The 12,097-nt window shown below is 41.5% G+C and overlaps 1 protein-coding gene across 4 annotated transcripts in view; it reads left to right on the top strand.

Annotated features, from left to right (window-relative positions):
* Positions 1-509: 509 nt before the first annotated feature.
* Positions 510-12,097, top strand: part of TBC1D24 (TBC1 domain family member 24) — a 30,492-nt gene continuing 18,904 nt past the window's right edge. For 2 of the 4 annotated variants that reach the window (XM_053364664.1, XM_053364668.1), the window contains exon 1: positions 518-637. The gene's annotated coding sequence lies outside the window, so the exon portion shown is untranslated. Of the gene's footprint in view, positions 638-687; positions 764-12,097 lie in introns of those variants that run through there. The other 2 variants (XM_053364666.1, XM_053364665.1) reach the window with 2 other exon arrangements.

The following is a 12,097-nucleotide window of genomic DNA, read 5'->3' on the forward strand; positions in this document are numbered from 1 at the left end:
TAGAAATATGGACTTCACTGTTATTTGTGTTTTGGAATCATAAATTTCAAGATATATGCTTTCACATATTTTTTTTGCAATTATATATAGTTGTTTTCCACATGTCCACATGTATAATCAAGTGGTTTTTTTAAAAAAAAAATTAAGATACATCGCCTTTTAGGTATAGGCCCTATAAGGAGACATAAAAACTAAAGAAGATGCAACTAAGATACATCTGAGGAGATAAAAATAACAGAGTAAACACAGCTAACTCTGTAGATATATTTTCAACGCCTTCACCGCGCCCTCAGAGCAACAGCTATGAGCTATTGAGCTCCTTAAAAATGTATAAGCCACGCCCCCCTGGCCGTCGCCGTGCACGAGGAAAGGGAAAAGGCGGAGAAAAGGAAAATACAGACAGAATAACGCCACAGCCTGCGAGCGCGCGATGCAGGAGCGGAGCGTGCACGCACGCACGCCGCGGGAGCACGCGCCAAGATTTCTCCTCCTGCGCCGAAAAGTCTCGTGCGCGGCCGTAAGCTCCGAGACGACCTTACTACGCATGCGCCTCGAGCCGCTATTTATAATCTGCTCCGTTCGTGGCCGCCGCAAGGGCTCCCGGAGGAGGTGTGTACATGGATGAACTGTGAGATTGGTGAGTAGAGAAAACGCAGGGCGGGGGGAGCGAACGAGCGAGAGGAAGGAGAGGGAGATAGAATGGTATAAAAGTGCGCCTGCGCGGGCTGGGTCTTACGAGCTGGTACCTGAAGTGGGGCCAGAGGTAAGAGGGGCCGGGCGCGGAGGGAGGGCGCGAGGGCGCACTCAGCCTGCGGGGGGCGCCTCCGACCCACACCTCTTGCCGGGAGAGGGGGCTGGGAGCAAAGGCAAGGTGGAGACGACCGTTTTAGCGTTGGGGGGGGGGGCGAGGTATTTTTGTGGAGAGCAGCTATTGTGGGAGAAATACAGGAATACCCTGGAAGGGCGGGCTGTCTCCTCACTTGCAGGGCTTCGTTTCAGCCGAAGTCCTCTTCTGTTTTTCATCCTCTTCCCCGTCCCAGTTTCCAGAGATGGATTTTTGGAGTGTGTGGAATAGTTTACACAAAAGGGGGCAGTGTCCTTGAGCATGAGCAGAGTGCCACCGCCAAGGAGCCCACTCTGCGTCTACATTTGGGGTCTCTGTGTGTGGCGTGCAGTGAATACGGTGTCAAGGTAGAATTCGGGAGTTCCTGGTCTGATTGACCCCACTCAGCCCCATAGCGTACTAGGTGACATTGGGGTTAGAGACAGATTCTCAGCCTTAACCGGCTGCACGGGGTGGTTAAGATAAAAGGGGTGTGGTGAGAGAACAGTGTGTGTTGCTTTGAACTCCGTGGAGGAATAAGGTGGGTTATTAAATGTAAGTTATCTTTTTATAAATACAGTGGTACCTCAGGTTACATACAGACTCCACTAACCCAGAAATAGTACCTCGGGTTAAGAACTTTGCTTCAGGATGAGAACAGAAATATGTTCCGGCAGTGCAGTGGCAGCAGGAGGCCCCATTAGCTAAAGTGGTGCTTCAGGTTAAGAACAGTTTCAAGTTAAGAACGGACCTCCGGAACAAATTAAGTACATAACCAGAGGTACCACTGTATAGAAAAGCTCCTCAAAAGATGTGAATCCCAGCAGCTTTCTTCTAGACATTGGGTCACCTGTAATTGTGTGGAAGAAAGACCCTTAAAATAGAAGTATTCATCACTTTCACACTCCAGACCCACCATCTTAGCCCCAACTTGCAGCACTGGATAAGACTAGTATTGTTATCCTTGAGTTGGAAGTGACTCTAGGGATCATCTAGTCCAACCCCTTGCAATGCTAGAATCTCAAGTACATGGCCATCCAAGCTCTGCTTAAAAACCTCCAAGGAAGGAGAGTCCATCACCTCTCATAGGAGTTCGTTTCACTTTTGAACAGCTCTTACTGTTCGAAAGCTCTTCCTGATGTAGTAATGTCCTGTTTTCTGTTGTTTTCATCTATACTGCCCTCCTTTCTCCTTCTGCTGCACCCCTTTGCCTTCTCTTTTAAAAATGAAATGAAATCCGAAGACACAAGAAAAGTGGTTCAACTGGGGCACCTGCTTGAGGTTGGGCTACAACCCCGTGTTGCATCGTAGCCCATTACATGAAGGCCAGGGTATGAAGAAATCTGATAATGATGAGATAATTTTAAAAAAACCATTGAAACAGAGTTATGTACAAGTATTGGGTGATGTTCAACTAAGTTTTATTCAGAGTAGTGCCGCTGAAATTAATAAACATTACTAAGTTAAGGCCTTGAATTTCAGTGGGTCTGTTCTGGGTAAAACTCAGCTGAATGCCACCCATAGGCGATTGAGGGCTGAATTAGAGGCCCAGCTTGCATTCCTACAGATGGAAAAACAAAATCTTGATTCCTAAAGATTGACATGGGACATTTAAAACACTGAATTTCTAGGCGAATGCAAAAAAGAGGTTCTGCAGCATGAGGGGAAGAGTGTCCTCATGGAAATAAGCCCCACTGATACGGTGGGACTCCCCAAATACATAACTATATAGAGGATCTGTTTACACAACTCCACCCACATAATTGGCATCCTTGCTATATCCTCTACCTTCTCTTTTGACTAGCCGTGTGTTTTGTTTTCCAGAGTGAGCGCTGAAATTTCTACCCACCCTCTGGCCGTAAAATATGGTTGGTGACATTAGGGGTGTAATGGTGCTTATCTGATGTGGGGGGGGGGTTGCTAGTTTGGGAAATATGTAACTGGAATCAGATTCTGAGGCTCTAAAACAGGCATCCCCAAACTCGGCCCTCCAGTTCCCATCATCCCTGACCACTGGTCCTGTTAGCTAGGGATGATGGGAGTTGTAGTCCCAAAACATCTAGAGCGGCGAGTTTGGGGATGCCTGACCTAAAGTGAAGCAGTTGCTACCTCTAGAATGGATGTTGATACTGCAAGCAGCCTGAATTGTTCGTAGTTACAGAGTGGTTGTTGTATAAACACAATAAACTAGGTTTAAAGGCATGTTTAAGTGCCTGTTTATGTTTTTCTTAATCATGTGATGCATGAATCTCATGCACTAAACTGTTCAACTTGAAATTGCCAATATCCTGTAGGTTAAATAAACAAAAAACTTGCCCTTTTAATACTCTTTGCACTCTGGATTATATTTTTAAAAGCCTGTATCTCTCAGGCCTAAGATTTTGAAATGACTTAGGATGTTTGCTGTATCGCTTCAGAATGCATGTTCCCCTGAAAATGTTTTCCGAAACATTCATGAATTTGTAATTAATTAGACTGATTCCAACCATGAGTTATCAATTAGGCCATTTTTTCTCATGACTCCTGAATCTGCCTATATCTGTAGGGTGGGGGAAAGGATTTTTTCCCAGCCCTGAATTTAATTGGTAATTGAGAAATCTTAGGCGCATTTGCACTTCCCTTTCTTCGAGCAGTTACTGCAGTAGTAGTAACTTCTATTTCCACATGCATGCTATAGTTTTATCTGGTTTTCTTTTCCCACACTGGGAACCTGTGGGGTTTTTTTTCCAGCAAATAGAGATGTATTGATGGTTTTTTTAAGATCTTACATAATATTTCATAAGATCACAAGTTTTGAATCCTGAAACACTTGGCAGCCTTATTGTTGGCGCTGCTGGGCTCTTGGAACTGATGCTGATAACTAAAGTGAGGGGGAAACCCAACTTCTAAACAACCCCAGAAAAAAACTGACTGTGATTGTGATTTTAGCAATGCATCAGTGTTGAAAACCTGCACCACACAGTCATTTACATATCTAAGCAAACTGTATTTCATTTCAGTGATAACATGCTTGGATTAGCTTCTGCCCATTTTGTAAAGGGTAGACACACTGGCAGCCTTACATAATGTATGTATAGTAAGCTCCAAATCATCACTTTTTTAAAAGGGTGTTGTTGTTTTTTGTTTTTTTGGTATGGTAAAAATCAGTGCGTTTGTGCACAACCTAAATAAACTGGACATTCTTTTTACTGCACACGCAGGACCTAATCACAGTATCTCTTTTTAAGAGTAACAGAGGCAAGAAGGAGGTTGCCGTGTTCACTAACCCCAAGTGATACCTGAACTTGTGGATGTGGGCTGGCCTAGTATGGTGGGTGACTGTTGACTTATCAGCAACTGACCACTTTTAACATTTACTGGTATATTTTTATAAGCTGGAGGTACAGCTAAGAGAACAGAGTCATTTTAAAACATTTTAGGCTGGAAGGGGGTACACAGCTGGCAACTTAAGTGAAAGAAACAGGGAGAGGAAATTGGTTTGGGACTCATATGGGGAAATAGAGGATAAAATTAGAAGGGAATCTGGGAGGCAAAAAGGAACCTGTAAAAAATCATTTTCAGGACTTGAGGGGCAAGGAGTGGTAATAGCTTTGGTTATGACAGAAGACAATAAATATGTCCTTGTTACTAAGCAGAATTTCCTCATCCGTTTTCAGATTGCTTTGATCATATAATTTCATCAGATTGAGGAAAATATGCTTGATGCTAACTGACAAGCATGTTTTCTTTTTTAAGGCTTGCACAAAACTACATATTTTTGTAGGCATTGCTGTGAGCAGGCCTGCTATATATTATTCTGTTATTTTGAGGACATTTCTGCATGCATTGTCTCTTACTGCTAAACAACATTTGTGCAGAAGCCCAAAAAAATAATAGTAATAGTATACTACCAACATTCAACTCCCAGTAGTCTTCCCCTTCATACAGCCCCTCTTATTTCTTTTCTTTTGGGGATTTTAAGAACAATTTCAGACAGATTGCACCTTTACATTTAGACTAATGTTTCTATGTTATCAGAGGCACTTATTTCTTGCATCCTTTTCCACATCTCTATATTTTCCTTTTTGCTGTTGTTGAATTATTGGCTCTTGTCCTAGTCTTTCCACCTGTTTGTTCTTACTGGTACAGAAAAACAGTCTACCAAGCAGATTTTTTGTGGGTGGTCGGTTGCAGTCTGTGAGAAACTCAGTTTACAAGCAGTAAATGAGGTTTTTCTTCAAATTAACTGTTTATGAATGAAGCAGATCGATCTTTCATGCAACTCTACAACCTACTCCAGACACTGGTGAACCCAATGCCAGGTGTAAGGAAGCCAAGTATTTTTTCCACCTCAACTGTATATCTCATTGAAGTGACTTATTTGTCTAAGTGTCCATCATTGTAAGCAGTGCTGTATGCATAGAGATAGACTTGCCTACTGCAGAGACTGGGGCGCACAGAGATTCTGCAATATTTTTCACACAGAAAAATGTTGACTCCCCGCATTCAGTCCCATTTGAAGGTCTAAAAGGCTACAGCTGGACTTTCCCTCTGCAACATTTCATTTGTGCCCCCATCCCCACTTCATGAGTGAATGACAACTACTGTCTTGTATGGGAGAAAAGGTTGTACAAGGTCAGCACTGGAATGAAGAGTAAATCTGCCCCCTGCTCCTGGTGACCCCCAGTTACCTGGAGTGGCATTTTCATCTGTGTTCCTCCATCACGCCTAGTTAACTTTTTATTTCTGAACTGAATAGAAGCCACCCTGCATCCACACAAATAGATCTTCACCTAAGTAACTCTGGTTTACTCCTTTTTTAAAAAACAACAACAGGATGTGTTTCATTCAAATTGTTTACAGGCTTGGAGCTTTCTATGCAGAATTAAGTCAGACAGGTTGTAGAGTTGCATCCATCTTGATGGTCCTCAATTGTGGCTTCTTAAATTTCTTTCACAAAGTCGAGGGTTTCTGTTGACTTCTGTAGGTTGGTGTTGGTTCATGAAATGCGGTGAGCTGAAATTCAAAGTCTCTGCCCACTGCAGATATAACCAAAATAATGGTTTCTTACAAGTACAAGCTTTGGGCTCATATACTCTTCTCCCTTCTGTGTTTGCTGTACAAACTAGATTTCATTGCAGCGATTCACTTAATCTGTGGATGCTTTCACAGAGCCTGAGAACCAACCCAAGAAAACATAAATATTTTCACAAACTGGGAATAAGCAGTCGTGGTTTGCCTACATTCAGTGAGTTCATGAATAGATTGAGATTTGAACAGGACTTCTGGTTTGTGCTCTTAGTCACTATACTACACAAGTGCTGTGTGTGATTATTGCCCACGCATACTCTGCTTGGATTACTGTGAATATGCAGAGCACAAGCAAGGTCATAGTTGTAAGCTTCCACATTTCCAGTGCTTGGCCTTATCTTATGGCACTGAGGGGCTGTTAAGATACAAGGAGTCGTAGGTTTTATCTCCTGAAGTCTGTTCAGGGCACTATTGTCAAATTATAAATGAACTCATGGAACAAAACAGAATACAACTGGACAGATCAATAGTCATGCTGCACATTCTAACAAAGCCCTTAACTTACTAGGGAAATTGCTTTCAGACCTCTTGTACATAAAGCTAACTACTTCTGTGACCTAATCTGAAGAAGGGAATCTAATGAATAACCATTCACCTGGTCTTTTGCTCAAGTTCTCTTTCACTGATTTTTGGACAGTGAGGGTGCAAAATTATCCAAGTAAGTTCTTCAAAAAAATTATACAAGGTGGCAGCATGCATGTTTTAAATGAGATCTAAGCATAAATTTTACAGGTGAATATGCCTAGATGTTTATCCTTTCAAAATACAGAAGAGAACATTTTTCAGTAGCTAACAAAACACCTCTACTCTTTTCTCACTGCCTCCATTTCTTCCCCTTCTATTTGCCAGGAGGTGATGGGACCAGTGGCCATGATCTTAGTTTTTTTGATGTTGAGCTTCAGACCATATTTTGCGCTCTCCTTTCACCCTCATTAATAGGTTCTTTAATTCCTCCTCACTTTCTGCCATCAAAGTTGTGTCATCTGCATATCAGAGGTTGTTGATATTTCTTCCTGCAATCTTAATTCCAGCTTGGGATTCATCCAGTCCAGCCTTTTGCATGATGAATTCTGCATACAGTATAAGTTAAATAAGCAGGGAGACAATATACAGCCTTGTCGTACTCCTTTCCCAATTTTGAACCAATCAGTTGTTCCATATCCAGTTCTAACTGTAGCTTCTTGTCCCACATAGAGATTTCTCAGGAGACAGATGAGGTGATAGTTTACAACTGTTAAAAGCTCTTTTCCTCTAGTATCTGATATACACAACTATGAAATATATATATGCTAGATGGACTGGTTGCTGACATATCAAAGATGGTCTTGTGTGATAAATTTAATCAGGTAATTAAATAGGCACAAGATAATAGTGAAGTACTGAGCACTGTTCCAAGGCTATTGTGACTATTATTCCATTTTTGTTGCATTTGGATATGTAAGCTTAACACAGGGTTCATCAGGAAGCCAAAGAAACTGCTGATGTTTGAATCCTTCTGTTTCTTAACAGCACTTCTGCTTATGATTGGACGGTATTTATATCACATCTGTGCTGCTCAAGCAACGCCGAGTGGTTTTTGGAAATGCCATTCCATCTTTCCCTTAGTCACAAAACCTTCTCTTTCCTCAATACCAATTATTTGTCTGGGTCTCTGGAGAACTATTTAGCTCCTGGTGGTTTTGCACAGCCAGCTGTAATTAAATGCATGTAGTAATCTCTAATATTCATTACAAAGAGTTGAAGAATCTTAATGCGGGTTTTTAACACCACTCTATTTGCTGCTCTTGAGTTGGTTGTGTGGTTACAAGACTTGATTCATGAACTCTTCATAGAAGGCAGAGTGAGGGGTGAGTGAGGCAGAGTGCCTGGCAGATGCCACATCTGCCAGTCACACAATTTTGCTTTTTATTTTACTACATTTAGTAGTAACATGGTTTTCAGATTGGATTTCAGGTTGCTCCTAGGGTCTGATTTCCAGGGCAGCTGAGTTCTCTAAGAATGGAGGAAGACACTTGAGTTCTGATAGTCCACCATGGTCATGTGTGCTCCCTACCCTACCTCTAATTCTCATACCCACAACAGAAAAATGCAATTTCATCTGTCTTCAGAAATAATCCCTAAGTGGAGGAGGTAGCACAAGTAGCTACTGTGCTTGGATGATTGTCCCTCACTATGTTGTGATCTATGCTCTTGATGGTATTTGATCTAGAAATGCTGGTATTTGGGCTTTGTCAAAAATGAAGTTGAAGTAATTGTTGGATTCATTTATATAGTATTGTTATTTTAAAAAGTGCTTCAATTGCCTTTCTCCTTGCAATAACACTCTGGCCTGATTCACACAACACACTTGTTGGCTTAGCAAGACCATGTGAACATGCTGGCTGCCAGAGAGGTCCTCACACAAGCTTTACTCTTCCTTGGTCTTTCTTGCTGCCGCACCAAGCTAAACCAAGGTTTGGCTTAGTTTGTCATCCAAATAGTGTTATAAACTGAGATATGAAAGCTAGGAGCTAAATGGCAACTTAAACCTAGGCTATGGGCACAACAATTGAATGTCTAGGCACATTTTTTTATAACAAGAATATAAATGAACTGCAGCTAAAATATTATGCTCATTTTTCACATGGTCTAGTCCCTCCCCTGCCAACCCCCGTAATAGTCTTAAGAGGGTCTCTTCTCCAGTCTTCAGAGAGTAGTTGGAAGTGGGGAGGCAGAAAAAGGTCCTCCTTTCCTTCCACACTGCAGTTTTAATGTGAAATCTTAGGTGCAGTACTGCACCCAGAGCTCAGAAACTGCTTGCGCTAATGAAATTCCCTGCTGCAAAATGTGCCTAGAACAATGCGAGTTTTGAACACTGCATCCAAACCAGGACTCGTGGGTAAGCATTCTCCCCACTAACCATGAGTTTCAGCCAAGTTTTGTTCTTTGCAACAACTCATTATTAGAGAGCAGAAAATGTAACCACAAGTCCCAATCTGGATGACACCTTGGCTTGGCTTGGTATGATACAGCAGCAAAAAGGACCACAGAGGAACAAAGCGACTATGAGGCCCTCTCCAGCAGCCTACACGGTCACATCGTCTTGTTGTGTGAACCTGTTATACAGTGGTACCTTGGTTCTCAAACTTAATCCGTTCCAGGAGTCCATTCCAAAACCAAGGCGCACTTTCCCATAGAAAGCAATGCAGAACGGATTAATCCATTCCAGACTTTTAAAAACAACCCCTAAAACAGCAATTTAAAATTAATTTTGCTATCTAATGAGACCATTGATCCATAAACATCTGAAGGCAGCCCTTTTAGGGAAGCTTTTAATGTTTGATGTATCACAGTATTTTAATATTATTTTGGAAGCCGCCCAGATTGGCTGGGGAAACCCAGCCAGATGGGCGGGGTATAAATAATATATTATTATTATTATTATTATTATTATTATTATTATTATTTTATTATAAAATGAAAGCAATACCGGTAATCAATATACTGTACTGTAAAATAAATAAGACAGTATTGTAGATGATAAAAATTAAAATTAATATATTTTCTTACCTGCTCTGATGATAGTCATTGTTTGGATGGGGGGCTTTTATCCATTTCCGCAATCACACAATCAATCAGTAGATGAACTGGGTTCTACACAGTCACGAAAACAAAAGAACCGAAAAAGCCTCAAAAACAAAAACAAGGCACCGCTGTATATAGATTCAGAGGAAAAATGGATCAGGAAGCAATTGTCACCTGAAACACTGGCTAGGTTAGCATGAGTTACTCTGATCTACATTCCTGTAGTCCCAGTTTAAGTGGTGAGAGAAGCTGATGCTGATGTACACAAAGCCTGAGGCAATTCACAGGGAGATAATCGAACTACATTTAACCTCATTAAGGCAATCCATTGAACTCAGTGCATCAGTGTTGGACAATTCCACTACAGAAACAGTATTTCATTAACTCTCATAGATGAACCGGGGTAGACATTTCCTGAGGTGAGAGAATTGTTTCTGTTGCCAATAATGCCTGTTTTATTGTACAGCAAATCTAATGCTTCCTGTTGCTGCACTTGTCTAGATTTCTGCATGTCTGTTTAAAGAAAACTGAAGTTTGCAAATCCCTTGGCGCTTTTCTTTACCCCCACACAAAAAATCTTTATGACAATAATTTGGAACTTGGTCATCCTGGCCCCACAGTAGCCTTTCCCTAGTAGAATGGTCCCTCTTCTAAATACAGCAATACAGTGCTATCTCGGGTTACATACGCTTCAGGTTACAGACGCTTCAGGTTACAGACTCCGCTAATCCAGAAATAGTACCTTGGGTTAAGAACTTTGCTTCAGGATAAGAACAGAAATCGTGCTCCGGCGGCGCAGCGGCAGCAGGAGGCCCCATTAGCTAAAGTGGTGCTTCAGGTTGAGAACAGTTTCAGGTTAAGTACAGACCTCTGGAATGAATTGTACTTAACCTGAGGTACCACTGTACCCATAAGGAATGGCATCAGTGTAAATACCATGAAACTGATACTTTAAAACCTTACCTTGTCCACTAGTAACATCCCTTGCTCAATTCAAGACTGACAAAAATAATCGCTGAACAAGTGCTGACCATCCGTGTGTGTGTGTGTGTGTGTGTGTGTGTGTGTGTGTTTGTTTAGAAATCTGGAAGAAATCTGAACAAGAATGGGAGCCCTTGGAAATAGTCTGTTTGTATAAAGTGAGGTGCCATTACACTCATTCTGCTCATTGCATTACTTCAAAGATTTGGGCATCTGTGTGGTATTGTGGATCTGGTCCCATATTTGTGAATATAATATGTGTCCTTGTAGCATTAATAGTACGAAATGTTAGAGTTAATACAGAAATTAAGGAAGAAGGGATGTTAACCTTTTTTACTTCTACAGTATTTTTGTACTAATAAATGATACCCACTTTCTCTAAGTTGCAAATACTTTACTGTATAAAATGTCAACACGGCTCTGATTGAGCACTCTGGGAGAATGCCAAATGGTCTGCTCTTCTTAATCGAACCAAAGAAGGTATGTTGCCCTTCCAAATAAATCCACAAAAGTTATTAGCCATATATATGCACCTACATTAGGTGTATATGACCCAAAATGAATTAAGGATCTGACTTTTTATAAAAACTTGGTTGACAGCGATAATAAGTTAGCAGGCAAGTGACTGGGCTACAGGTAAGAGCACAAATCAAGGTTTCACCTCTTCCCTTCTTCTATAGCTTGCTACCTTAAAAACCACGATTGGCCTCTATTTCCTGACTCAGTTGGAAACTATTAACCATAGTCCCTGGGTTGTACGCAATTGGCAAGATGGACTGAGCCTTCCTGGTCTGTTTACATTAGCAGGAAGAGTCAAGTGAGAGCAAAGGGTTTGTGCGCAGGTTGCTCAAAAGCTTGTGCATATCCTGGCTTTTTAGCAGACCATTCTGCCATGGTCAAATCTATGTTTAAGTCTACAGCTACTCACTTTAATAGCTAAATGATACTTCTAGGTACAGAGCTCAAATATTGCTGTGTAGAAGCAGGGCTGTTTAGATCTCTCTGAGAAGCTTACATTAGACTTCTACAGAAAACAGAATGCTGGCTAGCTGGACCTTGGTTTCATCCAACAAATTAATCTCAACTTCTTTCTCAGCAAATTTCTAGCCCTTAGTGTTGCAACGGTAGACCAGAAAGTGGTGCTGTGACTGATGCAGTCTCAAAAGCCAAGAGGAAGAGGATTTTCTGAGACTAATAAAAGAAGTGGCTCAGCTAAGCTGTATAGACAGGCCAGTTGAGGAGGATCAGATTCCCATCCATTCAGATCTGACGGCTGATAGAGACCAGAGCATCATAGTTCTTTGTGCCTCCCTGTGACTAACAAGATTAATTTACATGAAACAATCACCAGTGTTGTAGCATTATTTAATCGAGTTACAGCACCTGGATTTCTTCATAGAAAATAGTTTTTTGCTTTTCTTGGAAGAGGGGCTGTGGGGTTCACAGTTCTGCAAAAAGTGTTGTGGAGAGTTGCTACTAAAGAGGCAGCAGTCTGCAGTTGGCAATCTGACCAAATCAGGGATGTGACTCAAGACAACCTTACCAGGAACACTTAATCCCTGTTGGGTAATCCATAACAGTGGACTAAAATACTAATTATTTCCCATTCTGCCTCCTAATCCCAGCCCCTTTTTAAAAAGAACAGCGACGCTTCTAGTC

Source organism: Podarcis raffonei, chromosome 14 (genome assembly GCF_027172205.1).
Source record: "Podarcis raffonei isolate rPodRaf1 chromosome 14, rPodRaf1.pri, whole genome shotgun sequence".
NCBI lineage: Eukaryota > Metazoa > Chordata > Lepidosauria > Squamata > Lacertidae > Podarcis > Podarcis raffonei.